Below are 15,742 nucleotides of genomic sequence, written 5' to 3'. Positions count from 1 at the left end.
GGTGTGGCAAAAGGGTAACAACAGGCTCGATACATTCTTTAACTTTTTCCTCCGAATTGAGGTCAGTATTTGGGTCGAGAATTTCAACTTCCCAGACTCCTAGATTGATTGAAAGGCCTACCCAGTGGCAAGAATTCCAGATCATAGGTACGTAAATGGTATCAATGTCTGTGAACCACTCGGTGGTGGGGCCAACAATAAAGCGTTTCATGGGATCGGACCAGCGGACGCGAGATTTGATTTTTGCTGCTTTGAAAGATTTGTATTTTCCTTGTAACTGGTTAGCAAACCATGGTTCAACAAAAGCAGCACGCTGTGTGGCAAGTCTTGTTGCAAGCCTACTAGAAAGTAACTCCACTAAAACCTCCATGTGCTGTGGAAAGAAAGGCTAATATATTATTATCTCTGAGTACTGGCTAAATACAGAACAATGAGTTGAAAATAAAATATAGTTACCAGAGTTGAAACCCAATTTTGAGGTTTTGCAAGCTTCAGGAGGAATGAGTTGGGAAATAGGAATCCAGAATCCGTAACATGTTCCCTAAGAGGAGTAACAAGGATAGTTTAGGTGCCTTAATGACCACATGTGAGGATTGAAGAAAACAATTACAGTGTATGCATACGTATTAGGAGCTGATGAAAGGGTATCCAAAAAATGGGCATAATCTGTCTTTTTTAGGAGTGGTAAAAGTTGGTATGCCTCCATTTTTGGTTTTGATAAAAACTCAGCTACAAGAATAGACTCAGGTTCCGAAAGAATAGGTTTTTCTCTCGCTTGTGCTGGTGATGAATCTGAAACATTAACTAAATCCTCTTCTATAGGGTCTGATTTGTTAGACAGTTGCGATTTATTATCCTGGAAGATAAAATAAAATAAGCAATCATAATACTGTTATATTAAAAAGACCAAATTAGGAGGAAACAAAATAGAAAGTACATATGAATGACTAACAATGGAATCTTCTTTGTCCTGCAGATAAAGGAGAAATTGAATTTTAAAAGTCAATATCAATAAAAACTTGTTCTATTTATAAAAAGATAAAATTATAAGTAAACCTGATTATCCACAATGTTTTGTCCATCAATGTTTTCCCTTAAGAAGATTTTACCCTGCACCAATATGGAAAACATTGTAAAGTTAATGGGATTAAATGGTAAGAATTAAAGAATGACTGAAATAGTTCATAGGCAGAGATAATATGTCCATACCTCAGTTGGGGATGATTGGTTGCTTATCTCTGATTTGGATGTGGTATCAAAAACAGGATCCCCCACCAATACCAATGCCTACAAACAGAAATAATATAAATCAAGAAGGCATTTATACGGCGACCTCTATAATAAGGGTCTGAGAAGTTTTAAGGTAGACCATATTCAAATTTGCTTGAGAAATTTCTGTATCAGGGGTATGAACAATCTTTACGTGGTCCTGTGAGTATAAGTAGAAATACACATAAGAATTTGGGAATTGGTATACAAAAAACTTTAAATACACGTCATACAATACTGGCCAAGTTTAAGAGAAGAGAAGACCTGGAGTGGATTATCTTCAGAGATTGGTTGCATAGGTGTATCAATAATTTCCTGAGATGCAATAACACTAACCAATGTTTCCTGAGTGTATTAGCAAAAGGAATATGGTCAAATAGATATGTCAAAACAAGTATCCATTAATTCGTGACCATTATAACAAGACACACTCGGAAACTACTATCTGTTTTTGAAGGTATACCTTTATTGGGACATCTTCAGCAAATACCAAAGGCTGCAAACAACAAATAAATCAAATAACTATCAATATTATACTGGTATATATTATATTATAAAGAGCAGTTTTAGAAACACACGAAAGACCAATGGGACTGCAAAAAGGAATAATGAAATAAAATACGGGACCTTCAGTGGATTATCTTCATCCATTGGTTCAACAGGTGTATCTATAACATATTCAGACACATGGACAGTAGCCAATGTTTCCTGATATAATTTAAAAACTGGTAAGAGATTTGTTTCGAAATTATGGTAGTGAAAAAATTATATAGTTTATAAAAGTGACCAAATATTCATGTCCATCATATCAAGAAACAGATGGTAACTCTGATATATTGTTTGAAGGTAGACCTTAAGAGGGTTATATGCAGCTTTGGGTTGTCTGGAGGTATATACCACAGACTGAGGTGCATATAATCTATAGAATTCATCCTTGGAGTTGAAATTTAAAGATAATGCTTAGAATACACATATCAACTATGTTCGGTTGCACAAATTCTCGGGCTTGTAGTCCTAATTTAGAAAGCAATGTATGAGAAGATTTGATGGCAGTTAGGTTGTAGTACCTCAAATTGTTTTTGAAGCTTCGTTGTAGGAGGTTCAATACTGTCAGCAGCCATTGGAGATTTGATGGCAGTTAGGTTGTCACTTTTATCGAAACTGGGATCATAATCAATGTCCTTAACCTGTAAGAATAGTTAGGTTGAACTGTTAAACAAGAGAGAAACAAAACTGGAATGGTCGCGTTTAAGACTAGCCACACATGTATATGTGTGCAATTATACCTTGGAGCAAGATGGATTGTATTCGTTACCCTCGAGAGCAGAAGGGGTATTCAAACCAAGGGAATCTTTGTTGGCAGTGTCATAAATGGGATTTCCTTGATGTGTATCAGGCTTATTAGGCTCTTCTGATGGGAGTGGGGTAATCAAGACATCCATGGGGTCAGCATCAAGCACCTGATTGTCATATGTGAAGCAATGATTAATTAAAGGGTAATTTTAAAGAGTAGCAAAAAATCAGAACACCTACCGGGGTTTTAAATGTCGTTCTTTCAATGGAGTCCTCGACAAAACCATCAACCACATCATGGACGCCCAACTGGCCAGGATACCCAAATACCTCCCGGTATTGTTTCCAGTTGTGCTGAACACCATCACCAACCAATATATCTCCAGGAGATTGAGGTGCGACATCCGATATATTGAAATTCTTGTTGGATTGTGGCTGTTTAGAAAGGTAAAAAATGTTTAATATTATATAGATATTGTTACACAATAAGTAGGAAACAAATAAGATATAACAGACATACCTCCATATCCAAATCAGTGTTAGTTTGCGCGAACCCGGAGTTATATTCTGACTGATTGCTGTAGCCTTCATTATTGTTTGCCATAGGCAAATAATTGTTTGATTGTGATCCGAAATTGTCAGCATTGACTTTGGTTGCGCAGTGATCCTGTAATGTTAAACCACTTTTATATTAATATTATAGTTATAGTCATAGCTATGTGAGTGGTAGAAGCTATAAACCTCCATAAGAAAGCCTTCATGTATGTGTGCGTTTGATAAAAATTCATTGCTTGAACGATCATTCTGGTAAGAAATAGAAGTTGTTTCCATAAGGTGAGGGGCAAACAGTGTCACTGAAGGAAGGGTAAGATATATACCTCATTGGACATATCATCCGGAGTGGTCTGAGATTTAACAGGAACTTTAGCTTGCGTCATGCGCCTGGATCTAGAGGCAAATTCACCACATCTAGAAGAGAGTTTCCTAGAGCGCTTGAATATGATTGCCTTATTTCTTTTTTCTAGCTTCAATACACGCTTTGATAGCTCTGCCACTTGGTTTTTCAGTTCCACCATTAAAGAAGACTTCTCATCATCACATAGAGTTAGAGAAGACCGGCTACGGGTAGCATAGCGATGCTTTGATTTTGGAGACTGACACTTCACACGTAGTCGCGTGTTAGATTTCTTCTGCCCTGGTTTCTTTTTACGCTCGACAATGTGCCTTTTATGAACAACTGCGACTTTCTCTTTTGGGATAGAAATGAATGGTAATGAGTCATCACCTCCTGGCCATTCAGATTTATTGAATTTATTTGATCTGAGTATCAGTTCCAACATATAAGCTACTTTCTTGTCTTTCACCTCATCATCCCACTCCCCCCAAGATTTGTCAACATTTTGGCCAAGAAGAATATAAGGATCCACTTTCTCCTGACCAAACAGAAGGGTAAATTGAGTAACAAAGAGGGTATGTAAAGATGAAGCTACCAAGGTTGGAAACTTATACCTTCAGGTGGTGCTCAAGAGCGTGTATTTGAGAAAGAGAAATTAATTGTTTTGGCAGAGAGACTTTATTCCAGTGTTTGATAGTCAATGAGGTGGAATCATCAGTGACCAAATCAACCATGCCAGGAATGTTTCGAAATGCTAGGAGTTACAACGCAAGCGGAAAACCTTTCAGACGGAATGTGATCTGCTGAAGTTGTTTGGCGAAATTCTTCACAGGATCAGTTGACACCAATTTTTTCCCAGTGCCTGATGGTAGAATACGTTTCCCGGGTCTCATGGATGCTATTGTCTTCATAAATGACTCTCTACCCCAAGGGAAGGCAAGGAACGCTTCAATATCTGCCAACATCTCAACATATTTAAATGTGGGCCTCCCCGTTTGGTTTGAGGATATGAGGACACCATCAACAATGAGGAGATACGCAAGCTTAACTCTGTGTTCAGGAGACAAGGGTTTTTTGGGGTTGAGGAGCATTTCAGATACATCACCTAAGGTTGCGTCCTTATCTTTCCCTATTAACTCGTTCCAGTAACAATCCTGCCCTTCAACATAAGATGGCTCACTTTCTGGATCATAGTCCTCTAGAAATTCACCGCAGGGCAAACCAGTTAAAGCACCAAATTCAATAAGGGAAAATCTCAGGGGTTGTCCACCAAACACAGTCCATAATTCATACTTCCGTTTGGTTATCAACTGCCTACATAGCAAAGAATGTATCAGCTTGCAAGAACTAGGGCTTCGACTTACCGGCAAGTCGAAGAGAGGACCGAAGCAAGATTGCAGAATAGTGTCGAATTCCGGTGTCCCATGGAAAATAGACCGGATAAACGAAAGAATGTCGGGTTTACAATAGACATTTAGCCTCGCTTTGGGATAACGATCAGTGGCGAAAAGTCGATTAGGAAGATTTGAATCCCATTCTGAAGAAGGTTGCTTTGAAGTCGAGGCTGCAGTTGGTTTTTGAACTGGTTAATTGCATAAATTAGTTATGAGAACATGAGCATTGGGTTCAATAATTACCTTCCATTAGGGAGATGCGTGGAGTTTCTGATAATGTAAACACTTCGAAGACAATGATGTACAGCCCTACGACAACGATGAAGTAGGGAAACCGTGCGACAGGGGTTAGTTGACAAAGGAAATGGCGGGTCAGATTTGAGCTTTAAACGGGAGAATGAAGAAACGGTAAAGAAGTTGGGAGAAGAAATTAGGGTTTTTTACAGTGTGGGGGGGAAACCGTAACAAGTGGGGAGGATAGAGACAGAGGCAAACCAGGTTCGGTTTGTAGAAAGAGAAACAGAACCGGCTGTAGAACCGGATTGAGGGTATAATGGAGATTTGGCAATGTGAGAGTGCCTTCTCCCTTCAAAGTGCCTAAAGGCACAAATAAGTTGAGGTAAGTGCCTTATTATGCAATAATTCCTATATAATGTACATGCTTCTTCTACCAAACCATAACTCAAACAACAAATATGGAAAACCTTGATATCAATGTTGCCATAGATATTGCTATGCGTGTAGGAGCTGATAGTTTCATCAATCTAGGGGGAATGCTTGGGACTTCAAAGTTCTACAACACACTTGCTTCTGATCCTGCAGTTCTTCGTACTATCTCTCTACAATATCTTTTCAACAATCCTCATCTTATTACCAATGAATCTCCTTTCCATCCATTTTTCTCCCGCTGTGTCCAAGCTGGTAATCCAACTGCGTGTTACCTAGAAAGCCTAAAGCTTGCAACAAGAGAGGGTCGGGCAGAGTATGCTCTCCAACTGCTGCTATCGCAACCGGATCCTCTACCTCATGCTAACTTCACCATAGCCTTGCTGCAAGTGTGTTTGGGCTTTTACGATGATGCTCTTCGTAGCTGTTCTACATTTTTATGTTCTACTGGCTCATTCGAAGCAGCAGATTCCATTGGCAGTACTGTCTTCAGGCAAATAATGCAAATTGGCCCTTTGAAGATACGGAGTCATAGTAATACTTGGAAATGGGTCGACATTCCTCTCTGTCTAGGCTGCAACCTAAGCAACAGATGCATTAACTGTTTCCTCTATTGGTTCTCTGTTATGTACCTCCTCCTTTGCTAGTTCTCTGCTCTTGCTCAGTTATGTTGGTGTCTTTGATTGTTTTTTTAAATAATTTTAGTCTTTCTTCCTCTAATATGTATTTTCCCTTTTATGTGTTTGTTCTCCAGCTTAAATATGTTATTCTTCTTTTAACTTATGCTCTGTTTCCTTTTACTACTCTCCACTGACCCAAATAAGCTTACTGACACATTTACCTACTCCTTCTGTTCCCCCAAAACGCATCCACTATGTTCTCCTATTTCACCTGTAGTCATAAATGAGTACACCATTTACTCAGTTCTGAACTACCATATTTATTGCATACAATGGAAAACACTGAAACTTCTTCCGCCTATAAAACTGAGAACTACCTCTCCACCGTCTTCCCTCAGCGTACCCCAAACACATAAAGAGCAAGCGCAAGACAATGAATACCATTCCAAATGTTCTGCTTACTGACATTGTTAGGCGTGTAGGGAAGCATGGGTTCCGTGAGCTTGGCCCTCTAATCGCTGCTGGTCCTGCTACCAAAGCAATAGCTTTCGCAAACGAAGTGCTCCAGGATGCTGACATAGATGAATTCATCTTCGTGAGCCGCCGATGCCTTGAAAACTCCAGGTACAGGCCTTTCCTTTTAAAATGTGTTGCTGCAGGCAACGTTACTGCAAACTATGTCGAAGGTCTCCGCTTAGCTGTTCAGACGGGCCCTAGCCAAAGGGCACTCGATCTAATAGCTTCAGCAACTGACGAAGTTATGTACGCTCACTTTGCTCTTGGATCTTTCCTGATTTGCTGCGGTGCATTTGACCAAGGCATGGAAGTGTTCTTTGCTTTCTTCAGAAGTGTTGGCACCATTGAGGAGGCTGTTGGAGTTGCTGAAATGGTTATACATCAAATAGCGGACATGGGAATTTTACCTTCTGGCCTCTATGACAACACACTCCGCTTTGGTGGGTTACCACACTGTGTTCTCAACAACTTCTCTCTTCTCCATCTCTGCCCAAAATGCTTCGCCTTCCACTACGCAAGGCGTATTCAGGCAATGTGCTAACCCATCCTCCTATCTCGTCAGCCACTATCTCGCTCTTATTCTGTAGACCATGTTACTGATGTATTAGTATATGGAACTGTCGTATGCTGTAGTCTTTATTATGCCAAACTGTGTAACGCCTAAGCCAAAAAACCTGCTACTCCTGTCCTACCTCTAGTGTTTCCTTTTGATTCAGAAAACAAAATTTTCACCAAATGCCATTGTCATATATATAGTTAGGGCCGTTACAAAGCGACATACATATTTGCAACTTATTTGCAGTCCCTAATAGAAACTTACATCCTTCAGGCAAACACAACCATACAGGCAATACATATCAATCAATTACCTTGCCTAGTACATGTTCACAAAACAAAACCCCTCAGGTCTCCGCCATCACCTTCTACGATTTCAAGCTGAAATCCAAAAGCATGCTTACTCCAGTGGCCAAAACGTTCTTGCACCAGTTCCACAAAAGACTTGTTCTACAAGTCGCAACAGATTTCACCCCAGCCTCTAGTCAATACCGGCTCTGCCTGCTGCTTTACAGTAGTTACCAAAAAACCTCCACTGCCCTGCATTTGGGGCACAAAAAACTGTTCTCTCCCCTGCAATTATAAAACCTACCTATGTTAAAAGTTCTATGTTACTAGTTCCATTACAAATCCAAACTTCTAACTTTTTGTCAACTACTTGACCAACCTTATACAGCAGGATTAGAGCAAGTGGCCCTGTTATGTCCTGTTTCATAGCATATTGAACACTTATGAGGACCACCCTTTCTCCGCTTTCCTCCCTGAGATATAGACAAACCATAGGAAGCCTGTAAAATACAGTATGTGTATCCTTGTATTTGATAACAAGTTTAAGGCGTGTAGAAAGGTACCACATGTTCTCCAGCTGAGGGAATCCTACGTTTCTTTCTCCTTCCTGGACCAGGAGGATTCCTTGGCGGATTGAATTGCTCCTGTTCCACAACTTCAGGGACTTCTGCATCACCCTGATTTGGTACAGGGAATATGAACTGCTCATATGCAGCATGGAAGACTGTCAGCTTGTAAACATCTCCAACTAGTGTTGGGATGTGTACACCGTTTATCCTTGCCGCAGCCAGTGCATGAGGACAAGGGATCAGCAACTTCTGAAACTGCTGACAGGAGCATGTCTTCTTCTGAAGATCCACATAGTATGACTTCCCCTCAGGTGTACTCACTTGGTAACTCCAATCTGAAACGCCTTTCACATTCAAACCTGCTGATGCTGTATGGTAGCGCATCATTAACTTGTTCACATTTGGTGTTATAGGTTCCGAAAGTGAAAGCAAACGCTTTGCCTTTGCTCTTCTAAAACAAAACCATTGCATCAGTTTTGTTCTGATCGACTCTACCATACTTACAATAGGAAGTTCAACAATCTTCGCCAATGCACTATTAAGCGCTTCAGCAATGTTACTGCTCATCATATTATACCGCTTCGCGTTACAGTAAGCTTGCGTCCAGTGCTCAAGGGGAATGGCATCCAAGTATTCTCCACACTTCTTGCTTCTACTACAAATTTCTACATAGTGTTCTTTGAACTCTCCAACATTGAAAGACCTTGCAGCTTTTCCAACTAGGCATGCAAGTCCTTTCCCAGAAAAGTGCTTAACATTCCTCTCTATGTGCACTGCACATGCACCATGGAAAGCCAGAGGATAGACCTCAAGAAGTCCCGCATATATTGCTCGATGCCTGTCAGAAATGATCACCAAATCTTCAGAGTCAGGAAGTAGGGCACTTAGCTGCCTAAAAAACCATGTCCAGGCAGGGGCATTTTCTGAGTCAACAATGCCAAATGCTATAGGATAGACTTGAAAGTTCGCATCTTGCATACTAGCAGCTAACAGAACTCCTTTGAACTTTGCTTTGATAGCTGTCCCATCCACAAGGACTACCTTCCTCATATGCGGAATACCAGCAATGCTTGCACCAAGTGCAAAGAAAAGATATTTGAACTGGGTGCTCCCTTTTGCACCCAACTTGTGCTCAAGTTTGTAAACAGTCCCAGGATTACCTTCCCTTAGCAAATACATATAACCAGCAAGCAGTTTGTAACTCTCTTCGTCACTGCCTCTGCTCTTCCTAACTGCTGCTTCTTTCGCATGCCACGCCTTCATGTAAGTCACAGATACTTTCAGCTCTTCAAGTACAATGTCAGGAATGTCTGCAGCTCTTGGCCCCCTTAATCCGTTTGCAAACTTCTTCTCCAATACAGAACCAATAACCTTAGCTGAAGCTTGCTTTCCATATTGTGACCTTGCCGCAATTGTGCAACTGTGGGTTAAAGTCATTGTTCGGACCTGGAAATTTGTAGAGTTGTCTGAGACACGATGCCCAAACACTCTCCACCTACATCTGGGGTCAACGCACACAAAGATTAGCCTTCTTGGATCAGACCTTGTCTGCCTGAAATGAAACATTCTCTTGATTGCATAAACGGCTAAGGTGTTCTGCATATCAACTTTATCTTTGAAAACACGTCCAATATAGATAGCATCATCTTCAGCTGAAACAGGAGCACATCCATCTGTGTTGGTCAAGTCAACGACATCATCAAACACAGGTTCTGCATCAGTTGGTGGCATTGTCCCCACCTCATCACCCATATCATCAGTGTCTTCAACACTCAGAGGTTTATCAAGCGATCTATTCAAGTAAGCAAGGACATAATCACAAACATGGTGTTCTCTGGAATGCCTTGGTTCCTCCATCCAGGCATTACTTATTACAGCATCTTGAGGTTCTTCAACAGCAGAAGGTCCTGCATTAGTTGGTGGCATTGTGCCCACCTCATCACCCATATCATCAGTGTCTTGCAGACTCAGAGGTTTATCAAGAGATCTATTCAAGTAAGCGAGGACCTCATCACCAACATCTCTTTCTCTGGAATGCCTTGGTTCCTCCATCCACTCATTACTTATTACAGCATCTTGAGGTTCTTCAACAGCAGAAGCGCCTCCTTCCTCCATAACAGGAACCGCCCAATCATCTGACCAATCGGAGTCATTAAGGTCCCCCCAGTTTGCGTACGCAGTCAACTCAGACACAGTCAAGCCATTTTCATCAGAACCTGAACTTTCAACCCCATCCGTGAAATAGGCGTCAGACTCTCCATCACATTGAGACTTCCCCCTTTCCCTTGCACTGGTTTGACCTTTCTCTTTAGCCAAATCTGCCTGACGCTTCTCCAATGCTTCAAACTCTCGCAACATTAGTTCATCCTCAGTATTGGGCTCACTCAGATAATTTGATAAAGAAAGTGTTGATGCATTTGAAAGACTTATTATACCAGGGACAGTACTACCCGGTATCTCCTCAATACTCCTTCCAAAACCAGCAACACTTTCCCTTACACAACTAGGGCCAGCATCAACACATAACTCAGGCATCCCCCGCCGACTACAACCACCTTCATCGATCATCACCCCTTTCCCTTTATCAAGGCCTTCTCCAAAGAGCCTACGCCTTACCTGACTGCCGGAATTTTCGTTCCTGTTCTCAGTTGTGGCAGTCTCGACACTATACATCCTGATCCCATCTCCATGGATAGGATCCTGTTCATCCTCTGCTGCAACACAAACTCTTCTCATGCGTGTACTACAACTTGCTTCTGAAGCCTCTTGCAGAGACAGGAGCAAATTAAGATGAACTGCAGTTCTTCGGACATTAAGGAAATTTCGGATTCCCATTTCACTTGAAATTATTACAGGAGGTCTGCGGTTAACTGAAAACATTGACAGTTGGCTTGGAAGCCAATAACTCAGCTTTGGCATCAGGGTCATCTCGGACAGATCAAACTCCGCAGTAACTTTCGCTATCAGCTCGTCATAACTCATTGTCATGCTCATTGATATGCTTCGGGCATAGCACTCCTTTGCAATGAGAAAATCCCATATACCATTTTCACAGCACTCCCAGCTACCAGCAATCACGATAATTGCATGTTCATCTCCCTGCACATGAACAGTTATTATAAGATACAGAACCAAACTCCATTGACGAATTCATTCTGCTATACACTGACTACAAGTACAAAAACCACTTAAACCCAAAAAAAATTCAACCTAGCATCCAAAACGACAACAAACATAGCTCTGCATAATATAATTAAAAACCCGACTAATATCCATAACAGAAACGGACTACTACCCATCATACAAACAACTAAATTCTAGTGACAGTTGTGTGAGTTTCCAACTTAACATCAGTAACCTCACAATGAGCTTCAGAGTAATCGATTCCAGAGCTAATGGATATGTATAGGAGTATAAAAGCGAAATCATTACCTCAGAGTTCATGGTTCAAACGGCCACCTTCTCTCTATGAACTTCTATCTTCAGCTCTAGCTTTATGAATCCAACAATTTTAAACAACAATTATCAGATCCAAATATCCACAAACACCTACCACTCTTCTTATATCCTGTATCGTTTCTCACGTTTACCTACCCCACGGATTAAGCTTACACATCGTCGTTTCTCAGCCACAAAAAAGCCGGCACTGTTGGAGATGTCATCTCCGTCGTCAGTTTTCCGAATTCAAGCAATTCCAATCCCGCCCAACTTTTAGAGGGCAAATGTGTAATTTCGCACGAGTGATAAATGCCCAATTTGAAAGGCCCGGTAGATGTTCCTTTATCCAAATTTCTGGGCCAAATAATGCCCATTTTGGCAATTACCCCGTCACAAAAACGTTTATCCATTTTATAATAGTTAAAAATAAAGTTAAGAATTCTTTTCAACGAAGTTTGAATTTTTTTTTTTTTTTTTGATATATTTCCCAATTAACATCTACTTAACTCAACTCTAATAACATATGTTAGCAGCGGAGCCTATAAAAGGAGAAAATATGTTTTGTGCTTAACCAACCATATGTGGACCGGCGAAGATGATCTGGAGGCCTGGATGATTGCCACGTGTTAAAATCTGAGAAAGTGAATGTCTTGTTAAGTTTTGTCGCGAAGCGTTGTTGGCCGATTCAGCAACTTGTGTGGAAGTGGAAGTGAAGGAAGTGGTATTATGACTTTTTGAACGCCACGTGGCGCATAACTCACTTGTCATCTGATTTTGTCTTTTTTTTTTTTTTGCTTTTCTCTACTTTTTTTTCAGGTAAAATTTCCGAACCAAAATTTTTTGACTTTGTTTGAGTGTAGTGTACCTTCAATTATTTTACCAATAAAGTTTGGTTGTACAAAATAATTTTACGAAATCAAAATTGTATTAAAATCATAAACTATAGGCCTCTATTTTGAGGAGGTAAGGATAATGTTTTTTTTCTATCCCAGTAAAATTTTATAATGTTTAGTTGGAAAAAATAAATGTTTATTTACAGTAAATGGTTAACTAATATTTATCTTATTTTTATAAAATAGAATTGAAATATTATTTATTGTATATCAATATACCTCCATCTTTAGCTGATTAATATTATAATTAGACCATCACATTTACTATCAATTTTATCTTTTTGAATATATCTATTTTTTACTAGTTTTCTTTTCTAAACGTATTATCTCACCAGTTAGACACATTCATACTTTAACAAAAAAAAGTTAGACACATTGACAGCTAAATTTTAATTAAGATAAGACTATAGAAACATGGCAGTAAAAATAAATCTTATAATAAAAAACATCTATAAAGTTAGCCCAAGTTCTTCCATATTCTCGAACCTTTTCATCACTACACATCATCGGTAACTTTATCAAACAATTCTCTTTTAACAAACAAACTACACAATAGCATTTTACCAGAAAAAAGTACACAATGGAAACAAACAAAATTTATTTTACGGTCGACAATGTCGCCGTAACTGTGAAAGATTAATAGGCCCATATCTGTTTTTGTAATCAAGCTCTGTTAGCTTTCTAAATTTTATTATAATAGAAATAACTATTTTTGTTGAACGTTTGGCCCAGAAATAAGAAGATTTTGAGGCCCATTTCCTAGATATGTGTTAGTGAGAGCCAATCATTATAAAATATGGTTTTCAAAGTTAATAACTCATAGGATCGTACCACATGTCAGATTTATCGATCTCAGATTTTGACACGTATCAAATAAAATTTTTTTTTTTTTTTTTTTAAAAATATATAAGAAAACTATATGCACATATCAAATTTATCAACGTGTAAAACCAAAAAAAAAATTTGTTTAGAAAAAAACTTATAAGGAAATTATACGTATATATCTTATATAAAACAATTCTAAAAATCTAAAGAAGATAAATATAAGGAAACTAGATGTATCTTATGAAATAAAAATAGAAATTTAAGAAAAAAAATTATAAGGCAACTATACATATATATATCTTATAAAAAACAATTTTAAAAAAGTAAAGAAAATAATTATAAGGAAACTATATGTATCTTATTAAATAAAAATAGAAATTAAAAAATTATTTACTAATTCTAATTTAAAGCTACTAATTCTAAAAGAAAATTTTACTTTATCCTTAAAATTAAAAAAGATTTCTGAAATTATACAATCTTATTGTATAATATGAATTAAATAAATTCTATAATCAATTATTAATCCTAGAAGAAAAAGTATTATAAATACTCACCTCTATAGATAAACAAATTGATAGATAGACAAATTAAAAATATATGGCGGTAGAGGCAAATTAAGAATTATGAACGGCGATGGACATAAAATAGAGTTGTTGTCGAAGAAGTTCGACCTGGTATCGGAGGAGATAAAGAAGGTGAAGAAATAAGAGCAGTTGGGGAAAGAGGGGAAGATGCGGTAACGGTGGTGTTGGTGTTGATGACGGTGGTTCAAACTTGGTGGTGGTGGCGGTAAATATTGATGAATGTGGTGGGTCGAAATTAGCGAGATTTAGTATTGATGGTGATGATGATTGTGATAGTTGTGAGATTCAATTGTGGTGGTGGCCTGGTGGTCGGAGTAGTGAGACTCGGTGGTGATGTTTGACGAAGGAGCGAAATAGTGATATGGAAAAAGAAAAAAAAATATGGTAGTGAAGAAATCTAACGAGAGGGAGAGAAAGAAAAGAAAAAGGAGATCGAGCAAAAATAAGATAAATCTAATGAGAAAAAAAGAGAGATTTGAGACTTCTTTCCGGCGAGAGGAAATAAAAAATAGACAACGAAGAACTCATGAGTACTATGGGCCACAAATTGACAAAAACCCTATAGCAAATAGATATTGTTTAGTTAATACTCCCTCTGTATTCGAATAGTTGTCGTTTTAACTATAATTACGCTTATTAAGAAAAAGTTGAAAATGACTATTTTAACCTCATCTTTGTCTCTTGGTAATTTAGACTGAGTAATTGTGATCAATTAATTGAGGTTAATTTAGGAAGTCTTATGCAAAAGTTGTATTGGAATGTCAAAACGACAACTAATTAACAAAAAAAAAAAAGTGTAGAACGACAAGTATTCGAATACGGAGGGAGTATTATTTTATTAATTATTTTTTAGTCTTAAATTATTTAGCGCATATTCCCTAATTTCTTATGAATTTGTCTTTTTCTTTTGAAGATTTCTCATATTATCAAGTAAAGTTACATGATGTGGATATAAACTGACTCATATTGTCACAATTTCGTTTTCATCTTGCCCACATTAAAATTAGAAAGTGTTATACATTCTTCCGATGGATGTAGATAATTTATTAAAATTCAATAATACACATTAGGCCTCAGATTAATATCCGCTATCCGCGAATATCCGTATCCGTATCCGGTTTTTGATCCGGAAAAACGGATACGGATACGGATAATAAATAACGGATATTTTGAAAACGGATACGGATACGGATTCTCTTAAAATTAGAAACGGATAACGGATATCCGGCAAAAAAAAAAAAAAAAAAAAAAAAAAAAAAAAAAAAAAAAAAAACTTAAAAGCCTTTTATGAGTCCATTTTCAAGTGTTAAAGCCCAAAAAAAACTTGTAAGCCAACTTTTTTAATTGTTTTTATTTTATTTTTAATGTTAATAAATAAATCATATGACAAAAAATAAAAATAAATTTTTAAGAAGGATTTAAGAAGTTGATTAATGTCTTTTTTTTTTTAAGAACATCACTTGAATCTTTTAAACTTTTTGCTACTTTAATAAATTCTTTGTTTTTGTAATGTTTTGTATATATAATCAACTTCTAGCTATTTTGTGATTTTTAAAGCTTTTTATGTATGATATCAGTGAATTTAGGATTTTAAAATACTATTTCCGGTTTACCAAAAAAAAAAAAAAAAACACTATTTCCGGATATTCGCGGATATCCGGATTTAACGAATATCCGGATACCGGATATCCGGAATTCCGGATCCAGATACGGATACCAAATTGGCGGATAATTCGGATACGGATACGGATACGGATATCCTAAAAAAACCGGATATCCGCTCCGTTTACAGCCCTAATACACATATGAACATTTATTAAATATCATACTGTAACATATAATAAACAAAACTACAAATAGTATTTTATATTACACATTATGCATAATTAATCTATATTTAAAAAATAATTAAAATACTACATTTTTAAAAATTAAAA

At 37.8% G+C, this 15,742-nt stretch overlaps 1 long non-coding RNA gene across 1 annotated transcript; it reads right to left on the bottom strand.

Moving 5' to 3' along the window:
• Positions 1 to 280: 280 nt before the first annotated feature.
• Positions 281 to 777, bottom strand: LOC110224530. The gene is made up of 3 exons (XR_002329023.1): positions 624 to 777; positions 457 to 541; positions 281 to 373 (listed from the first exon to the last, which is right to left on the bottom strand). It is a non-coding gene; the product is annotated as an uncharacterized LOC110224530 (long non-coding RNA).
• Positions 778 to 15,742: the final 14,965 nt, after the last annotated feature.

The sequence above is a fragment of the Arabidopsis lyrata genome (genome assembly GCF_000004255.2).
Source record: "Arabidopsis lyrata subsp. lyrata unplaced genomic scaffold ARALYscaffold_1, whole genome shotgun sequence".
Taxonomy (NCBI): Eukaryota; Viridiplantae; Streptophyta; class Magnoliopsida; order Brassicales; family Brassicaceae; genus Arabidopsis; species Arabidopsis lyrata.
The sequence above is the reverse complement of the archived record's forward strand: the minus strand, read 5'-3'. Positions and strand labels throughout refer to the sequence as shown.